The sequence below is a fragment of the Chelonoidis abingdonii genome, chromosome 10, assembly GCF_003597395.2.
Source record: "Chelonoidis abingdonii isolate Lonesome George chromosome 10, CheloAbing_2.0, whole genome shotgun sequence".
Taxonomy (NCBI): domain Eukaryota; kingdom Metazoa; phylum Chordata; order Testudines; family Testudinidae; genus Chelonoidis; species Chelonoidis abingdonii.
The window spans coordinates 50079107-50087158 of record NC_133778.1 but is presented as its reverse complement, the minus strand read 5'-3'; the positions used below and the strand labels follow the sequence as shown (position 1 = coordinate 50087158).

Below are 8052 nucleotides of genomic sequence, written 5' to 3'. Positions count from 1 at the left end.
TCTAAAGGCCTTCACGGGGTAGTGGGAGGAAGGAGGAGGAGAATTGCATGCTTGGACTAAGGTTCATAAAATAAGCTGATGCTTTTCAAAATGAATCATTTTCAAAACCAAACCCTAATCAGGTATTCACCGATCATATATGAAGTATCCTGTTTAATGATCTATCCTAATTGGAATGGTGTGTTTGTTTCCAAATCAACTTCTGTCATGGCTTCACAAGTGGGATTATAATATAAAGGCCTGTAAAAAGCAGTGTCGTTTAACTGTTTAGAAACTTCTGCTTTATAAGCTGTGTAAATCTGTACAACTACGTGAGACTCTTTGTTTTTAAGTTTTACAACAAAATTTCTATTTAACATCAAATCCAGTAATGTTAATATTCTACTTTTACTCAGATGAAATAGAGTCAGGATTTCTTTTAATAAATCATTAGGATTTGTACGTGCTTCCTCAGGGCTGAAATTGGCTCAAGGAGCCATTATTGTTCTGTGTAATTAATTTGTCAGTCAAATAATTTCTACAGGGCTATTACTTACTCATCAGTCTCCAACCATGACAAAATTTTCAGTTCAGAGAGTTAATACTGTTTTTCTGTCTTTCGATCTCCATTTTTGTCACTAACTTTCATTGTTCCCTATCATAGATGGTAAATACCATATTTGTATATAACTGAATCTTAGGTGATGTACCAGACTATTCCTATTAGGGACATTAAATATCTAGACTCTCTGTCAGTCTTTATGGCATGCAGTGTCTGAATGTTAGTTACATGAAGACTTTTTTGCATGCTCCACCACCTCCCTCAGATGAGTAATCCAAACCAAATAAATGAGAGAAAGTAATTAAACATCAGTCATGTAAAAGCACAGTGGCGCAGATTTTCAAAAGCACTTAAAGGATTTAGGAGCATAAGTCCCATTGAAAGTCAATGAGACTCATGTTCTTTTGAAAATCAGTAGGACTTACGCACTTTTGAAAATCTTCCCTGGTAATATTTACTCTGACAACTGTGTTCCCTACGTGATAAATAGAGCTGGTTTTGCAAACTGTTCATAAAACTTTCTCCGAATGTTGTAAATACATTCTGTATTTTAAAATATTCGACAAATAACACAAGCGTGTAATTGGCATTCTATGGATTATTCTAAATTAGTCACTTAGGTCATACGTATTTGTTTCTGATCCCTGATGGAAACTTTTTACAAGGAGAATGGAAATATCAAATAACATACTTTCGTACAAATTGGTGAAATGTGAAAAATTCATGAACATTTTGTGATGACCCACTTGAATATTTACAAATAAAATGTATATTATATTCTTACAAATGGAAACAAATGAATTTGAGCTGTTTATTTACAAATCTGTGATGTCATTATTCAACTGGATCTAGCATCATGAGATATTATTATTTATTATTTGTTCTTGGCAGTGTTTACATTATAAAAACATAAAGGAAGAAAAGATCTTCATCCCAAAGAATTTAGGGGGGGATCTATAAAGGGATTTAGTGTTGCAACACTGTCACAGCGCCTAACTTTTTAGTCACCTAGAAAATCCTGTGAGAGAGCTGTTGAGTAAGCTGAATGTTAAGTTTGCATTGCGGTATCCAGCAAAATTAAAAAATTGTTCTTCATGGTATTTCCTGGAACCATGGGTTGCTTCCAGACATCTGGACAAGTCTGACGTGGGGGATATCTGGAACAATGATGAGATATGTACGTGGCAACATTTGGAGCTTTGCATAATGTTATGGGAACAACAACAAGGTTAGATCTCTGCTTTCTGAAGTTTTAAAAGCATTCAGTAGATGGGAATATCTGAATTTTGTACTGAACAGACTGATAGTTATGTAAGGAAAGCAAAATATATTATATGGATCAATCTAAATCTATCTATTTTTCTGAGTATGGCCTAAGGTAGTGTTTTGTTTGAGTGATTCAGTTCATTCTACTTTTATTAAGGGATGCTCTGGGAGGTATTTAAATTGGGCTGCGTCAGAAGCATGATTTCACTTTATTATAAGCTGCAAACAGACTCTTATGTTGTAAGACAAAAGGAACATTAACTGAATACTTGCTGGTACTCTAGAGATCTGCATCTGTTCTCCTCAGTGATATGGATGTACTGTGTCTTGATCTGCCTCCCAAACAGGAAGTTTCACAACTTGATCGACAGTCCATCAAAACAAGCATTCCTTAAAGATACAGTGATACTATGCATTTATCATGCATTATTCAGACCCCGCCTCCTACAGGAAGGTGAATGAGGGGAGAATGTGGCTTCTTACCTCCCTTGACTAGATCTGATGCTCAACACATTTATTATTTTGTATTCTGTAAACAATCAAATTAATTATTTTGTGTTTTGTATTAATTGTCAAAAGCAAATTCAGTAATTTCTAGAAGGCTGGTGGTTAGTGTCTGCAGTGTGGAAGACAATGTCAAATTATTTGTATACTATTTTCTTATAGGATGGAAAAATGATATGATAAGTGTCTGAAAAGAGCACCTTCACCAAGAATATGAATTTTGAATCCCCAAATACTAGAGGAATATAACAATTTTATTAAGAGGCAAAGAATCCTCATCAACTATGGGGTTTGTGCTGGCACCAATGTGTACATACAACTCCTTATGTTAACATCTGTTATAAATGCATACAAATTGAAGGCAGTATAGCTTACATTATGATGAGATAGATATTGTTTAAATTCAAGAAATACACCTGAGTAGAAACTGAGAAACTAGTCCTTGTTCCCACTGAAGCTAATCAAAGTTTTGCTGTTGACTTCAATGGGAGTGCTCACACAAGGGTTTGCTGTTTTTTCACTTATATTTGGAGTTTAATGGCAAGAAAGCCTATCCCATAAGAAAATACACTACTCTGAAAGACATAAATTTACTCAAGCTGATTTGTATGTTATTTCTAAGTGACATACTGAACAGATATGCTTTGTAAGATAAGATACTATAGTCCAGTGCCAGATCATGCCTACGTGACAATGAGGTGTTAGTATGCTTCTCCCAGCTCAGTTTCTTCTTGCTGGAGATGTATTAATTTTCTTTGACAACAAAGATGGTTTGCTGGTTGTTTAAACAAGGCCAGGCAGACCTTCCTTCAGTAAAATAATGAAAATTATTCCAGATGCATGATGGGCAAGAAGGAAAACTGCCTTGAGCAGCCAGTAATGGGAGTCACAGACTCACTAGAAAAAGGTGAGAGAGGAGGAGAAAAAATGTCTAAAGGGAGAATATAAGTGAAAGGATCATAACATGTTACTGAAGCTAGGAAGAGAGAAGTTGACTAACATCTTATCTTAAGTGAAAGAGTAGAATATTTGTATTATAATGTTTGGAATGAAGTCTTTGGAAATAGCTAATAAAGTCAAAGGAATGCTGTCAAATTGTAAGCTAGCTCAGTTACTTCGACAAGAGGATTTTCTTAGGATGGAGACGTGGTTCTTCTGCTTCCAATGGTGGATGCAAATAGTTCATTTTACAATTAGTCTTTGAGGACGAACTCTTATTTTATATAATCAATTAATTTTTGTTTCCCAGCGCATTTAAAAATGACTGTATTTTTTTCACTCTTCAAATTTCAAAGTTTGGTAGCCAGCTACTGGCCAATGTTTCTCAAATATGGCTACCATGGCTGCATGCATAGCCACCAGGGGCTTTTCATGCAGCCATGAAAGCCTGCTGGGCAGTGATGGCGGGGGGGGGGGGGGGAAGCAAAGCATTAGCCCCTCCCACTTCCTCCTTGTTACTCCTGGATGCACCAAGGGCCGGCGCTTCTATTTAGGTGACCTAGGCAGTCGCCTAGGGTGCCAGGATTTGGGAGGGCAGCAGACTGCTCTGGTGGACCTCCCGCAGGCGTGCCTGCGGAAGGTCCACTGGTCCTGCGGCTCCAGTGGAGTGCCGCAGGCATGCCTGAGGCAGGTCCACCGGAGCCGCGGGACCAGTGAGCTGGCCCTGCACCTAGGGTGCAAAAAACCCTGGCGCTGTTCCTGGATGCACCACCACATGGTGCACAACACTGCAGGAGCAAGGTGAGTTCTTGATCTACCTTGGGGAAAGGCAGTTTGGGTGGCAGGCTCTAGCGGCGGGACTTCAGGAGCCTGGCTGTGCAGCCCCAGACTCTGACCATGGAGCAGTGGGCACTGACCCCGCCCCACTCCAGCCACACAGCCTTTGCCTCCAGCTGCGGGGCTTCAGCCACGGGGCTTCAGCCTCGGGCCCCTGGTTCCAGCTGTGTGGCAGCAACCGCTGGCCCCTGCCTCCAGTCCGGAGCTCTGGCTGTGCAGCGGCAAGCGCTGGCCCCAGGCACTGACAAACCCCAGCTGCACGGAAACAAGCTCCAACTGCAAGGCATCAGGTGCTGATCCCTAGCTCTGGCCCCAGAGCTTCAGTCAACCTCTCACTAGTCACTGACTGGTCACTCACTGGTCAAGGCTCTAGACCAGAGAACGGGGAAACTCTTCAAGAGCTGCAGGATTCTTCCCTGGTCATCTCTCCCAGTGCTGTGCCTTATTCTTGGGATGACTTTGAAGCCTGTGTGGGTAAAAGGAAGTAGCAAGTTCTTGCCATTGTGGATGCCACAAAAAACAAATCTTCCCCAGGGGTGACCTGGTCTGGGCTGTCTCCTCTAGTGCAACATGCTCTTTGATATTGCCAGGGATTTTTCAGGAGCTAGTTTCTCAAAGGGAAACACAGGCCATTTGGTACTTAACCAGAGAGCTTTAGACACACCTGGTCTTTAGAGGCTGAAGCCCATGTTCAGTTGCTACAATGGTGCAAGTGGTGGAGTTGCACCAGAGCCCACAAGTTATGATTTTTGTTTAGAACCCAGGAGTCCAGAAAGACAAAAGTGGATGGTACTGTCTCATGTCTGGAGATATAGTGGATTGCACCCCTAACTAGTACAGTGGATGGGACACAGGCATCAGGGAGCCTGTGCACCCACTGCCTGGAGATGTAACCAGATTGTATGTGTGGATTACCTCCAGTGGATAGAACCAGGTGCCCGGCAATTGGGGTGTGAGTGCGCTGTCTGTGCTGATGCTGCAGGGGGCTGCTAACAGTGGAGGGTGTTTGGGTCTAGCTGCACACATGTATCCCTGTTCATGCCATTGCCAGTTTGGAAGATGAGCTGCACCACAGTGAAGAGAAGTTGCTGGGGAGAGTGGGGCTTGCTGGCCTACTGAGGCAGGGAGTGGCTGGGATGGGGAGTCCCTCTGGCTGGGACAACCCCAGGCCCTGGGCATGAGCAACTGGCAAGGACAAGTGGAGAAGGCTTGAGGGGATTGCAGTACTGGAGGATGCACAGGGTGTATATGGTGAAGTGAAGACAGAAGATGCACACCCCCTCCCCCACAAGACAAAGCACAAGGTAAAACTATCAGCCACTTTGCATGGGGTGGGGAAGGAACTGGGAAATGAGGAGAAAGATGGAGCTGGGGTGAGAGGAGTTGGAGCAGAACTGGATAGAGGAGGGATGCTGGATCGGAGCTGGAGAGTGGGGAAATGGGGTTGGAGTGATGCTCAGGGGGTCTGGATCAGAGCTGGGAGAATGGGGAGAGCATGTGAGGATTAGAGAAAAGCTCTAAGGTGCGAAGCTGGCAGGGAGGATTGTGGGGCTTAAAATTGAGCAGGAGGGTGGATCAGGGAAGTGGGAACCAGGAAAGGATGTAAAAAGGCCTGGAGTGGTGATTGAATCAAAGCTGGGGAAGTTGAGGGAGGGAGAAGGAGGGAGAGAGAGATAGCGTGCTAGCTGGATCAGAACTGGAAGGGAATGAGAAGAGCTGTGAGGGACCAGAAGTAGGGTTGCCAAGCCTCCAGGATTGGCCTGGGGCTGGAGTCTCCTGGTGACTGTTGAAAGCAATCCGGGAGATTTTAATGGGGTATTTTAAGAAAATGACATTACGTTATGTTGGGGAAAAAAATCTCCCAGAATAGCTTCAGTCAGAGTTGGTAACCCTAACCTGAAGGGAAGTTAGGCAGGACCTGGGGGTCTGGAGGGTCAGGGGGTTTGGAGAGGAGTTAGGTAGAACTTAAGGGCTGGGCAGGAGCTAGGAAAGGTGGGGCCTAGAATAGCACTGTAGGAAACAAGGAGGGGCTGGACTGAACATAGGAATGGCCATACTGACTCAGAACAATGGTCCATCTAGCCCAATATCCTGTCTTCCCACAGGAGCCAGTGCCAGATGCTTCGGGGGGAATGAGCAGAACAAGGCAATTATCAAGTGATCCATCCCTGTGGTCCAATCCCAACATCTGGCAGTCAGAGGTTTTGGGACACCCAGAGTACGGGTTGCAGCCCCAATCATTTTATCTAATAGCCATTGATAGACTTATCCTCCATGAACGTATCTAATTCTTTTTTATACTTTTGGCCTTCACAACAGCCCCTGGCAAAGCGTTCCACACGCTGGCGGCGCTGTGTGAGGAAGCACTTCCTTCCGTTTGTTTTAAACCTGCTGCCTATTCATTTCATTGGGTGACCCCTGGTTCTTGCGTTATGTGAACGGGGTAAATAACACTTCCTCATTCACTTTCTCCACACCATTCATGAGTTTATAAGGCCCCATCAGATCTCCCAGCCTTTTCTCTCTCTCCTTATACAGAAGAGTTTCTAGCCCCCTAATCAATTTGTTGCCCGGCTCTGTACGCCCCCCCCAATTCTCATATATCTAACTCGAGATGGGCACCCAGAACCGCATGCAGCAGCCCAGGTCTGGGCACACCAGGGAGTTATACAGAGGCATTGTCTGTTCTTGTCTAGCCCTTTCCTACTTGGGGCGCGGGGGAGTGGGGCAGGTGGCGGGGGCCGGACTGAAGAAGGTGGCGTGGCGAGGGGGTGTGGGGAGCCAGAGGGGCCGGCTCGAGGCTGTGGGGACAGGACGGGGGCTGGTGGGGACGGATTTCAGAGTCGGGAAGGGTCCCCCCCCCCGCCGCCAACCTGTTCTTGCCGCAGGGTCCGCTGGGGCCACTCGCGCCACCGCCCTGCTCCTAGGAAAGCTCCTGCCAGCGCCGGGCCCGCAGAGCTGAGCCGCCCCGGAGCAGCGGGGTCCCCGGGCCAAACGCACAGCCGCGGACAGAGGCGCCCGGGAGGTTCCGCGCCTGACCTGGGCCGTTGCCGCTAGCGCTGAGGGGGGCGGGCAGGGGCGGAGGGGCCAGTGCAGTGCGCGCCGAGCGCACGCGGAGCCGCGGCCACGCATCAGCCTAGCGGAGGAGGGGGGCCCGCTGCTGGTGCAGGGCGGGCGAGGCCTTTGGAAGTATGCATAGGCCTGGCGGGGCTGATGAAGACAGCTGGGGGATGTAGCTCAGTGGTAGAGCGCGCGCTTCGCATGTGTGAGGTCCCGGGTTCAATCCCCGGCATCTCCAGCATTATTTTTGTCTTCCACTTTTAAAATAACTGTTTCCAGGACCGGGCTGATCCAGTGCCCCCCAGCCGCCTCCGAGTTCCCGCAACCCCCCGAGCCGGCCCCAGCTGGTGCGTGTCCTTCCCTGCACAGGCCAAATAATGGGGATATTGAAAATATAATAGCAAAAGTTTCTGGTGAGCGTTGGTCTTTGGCGGTGAGGTGCATCTTGTAAGGAGACAGCAGTGAAAACAGATTTTAATTTTAAAATTACAGTTTTAAAATTGAGTTTAGTCATGGGCAAAACTTAAGCTGCATTGGCCGGGAATCGAACCCGGGCCTCCCGCGTGGCAGGCGAGAATTCTACCACTGAACCACCAATGCATTGTGCTGAATAGTTTCTGAAACGTATCCTCTTAGAGTGTGTCAAATGTGTCTCTTATTTGTGTTTAAAATAAGAATTTGTATTTCTTATGATGGGGAAAAAATCCAATATTTTTAAAAAAGCAGACTTTTTAAATACCCCTTCCACTAAATAACATTATATTTATATAAATTAGTCTCTGAGATGCAAAAATAATAAATAAATATGAAGATTTGTGTAATGTCCTGGAAATTGCCTGATACTGTGCGAAAAAGAGGTATCTTTTTTCATTTTATTTACCAGGAGTTTGCCTGATTTTGTTGTA

At 45.6% G+C, this 8052-nt stretch overlaps 2 non-coding genes across 2 annotated transcripts; one reads left to right on the top strand and one right to left on the bottom strand.

Annotated features, from left to right (window-relative positions):
• The first annotated feature begins 7313 nt into the window (after nucleotides 1–7313).
• On the top strand, nucleotides 7314–7385 carry TRNAA-CGC (transfer RNA alanine (anticodon CGC)). The gene has a single exon. It is a non-coding gene; the product is annotated as a tRNA-Ala (tRNA).
• Nucleotides 7386–7676: 291 nt separating this feature from the next.
• Nucleotides 7677–7747, bottom strand: TRNAG-GCC (transfer RNA glycine (anticodon GCC)). The gene has a single exon. It is a non-coding gene; the product is annotated as a tRNA-Gly (tRNA).
• Nucleotides 7748–8052: the final 305 nt, after the last annotated feature.